General features: G+C 33.0%; 1 pseudogene; it reads right to left on the bottom strand.

Moving 5' to 3' along the window:
- Window positions 1-1240: 1240 nt before the first annotated feature.
- LOC101567184 overlaps window positions 1241-1321 on the bottom strand; it is a 1464-nt pseudogene continuing 1383 nt past the window's right edge.

Genomic DNA, 1321 nt, shown 5'->3' with positions numbered 1-1321 from the left:
TTCTAGAAATAACACAGTAAGCAAAAGCAACTCAAATAGAAACTGAAACTAATCATTTTAAACTTATTGAGGATAGAGTATAAATATTTTGATAAGAAAATATCAGTCCCAGATAATTTTAACTGAGTGCCATCAAACATTCAAAGAAGAGCTAATTTTAATCTGATATGAACTCTAATAATCAAATCAAGAATATAAATTTGTTACCTTCAATACAACATGATTTAATCACAAAAACATATCTCTGAATGTACGATACAGAGTTGATGAAGACTACCAAAATGTTAGAAAAGAAGAAAAAGTTCTGAAACTCTTTAAACATTTTTAAATAGGTATGAAAACAAAACTCATCAACAAATAAAGAAATGTGGAAAGGAAGAAAATGGCCCAACGCAGCCAGCCTCTGACTCCACTAACAATCAACTGTTGTTTACGAGTCTCAGGACATATGCAGCATTTCTTCAAGAAATATGGGCACTTATTCTTACTATTCTCCCCATATTTTGCATGAAACATAACATATTCAATATAATATTTGTACCTTGCTTTTTCTGAGCAATTTATCTTATAGTTGCTTCTATATTAGCCCACTGTGTCCTTATTCTTTCCAAAACTGTGTGTTATTCTTTCTCACTCCTCCATCTGTAACCCTTGCCCACATTATACATGTGTACAGTATCTCCTCTATGGATATATATGACAATTTTGAGTTTCATCAAATGTTCTGTTCTTGCCAATATCCTATGAATATCCTTTTATGTGCATTTTTCAGGGTCCAGCAGAAATTCCATTTGTATTTCTCACTGATACTGACCAACTGTCCTTCCCAGAATTTGTGCAAACTTTCTTTCCAGCTAGCAGTGTAAGAGACCACGTTTCCCAGAACCATCCAAAGAGTGCGTCGTTAGAGTACTGTGGAGTCTGAATTTCCATTTCTCTTAATTTTAGTATAATATGGCATCTCTTCTTATGTTTAAAGACAGTACACTTTCTCTTCTGTGGACCATCTGTTCTTCACAGTTGTCTATTTTTCTATTGAGTTTTTTCATATTTTTTCAATTTTTTAGAGTCCTTAATATATTAGATAGCTTAGCCCTATGTCTGTGATACCTGTTGACAACTTTCCCAGTCTTTTTGTTGTCTTAATTGTGCTTATGATTTTTCCACATAGAAATTATACTTAGTTTAAATTTGCCATCTTTTCACAAGTAGGACTTTATCACTGTTAAAAATCTGGATCTTAAACATTCTCTTGGACTGGTGGTTGATGTTGTAGCTCAAAACTCAGATGACAATGAGGCAAGTCCAAAAGTTAAGGAAG

Source organism: Octodon degus, unplaced genomic scaffold (assembly GCF_000260255.1).
Source record: "Octodon degus isolate 3935 unplaced genomic scaffold, OctDeg1.0 scaffold00034, whole genome shotgun sequence".
NCBI classification, from domain to species: domain Eukaryota; kingdom Metazoa; phylum Chordata; class Mammalia; order Rodentia; family Octodontidae; genus Octodon; species Octodon degus.
The sequence above is the reverse complement of the archived record's forward strand: the minus strand, read 5'-3'. Positions and strand labels throughout refer to the sequence as shown.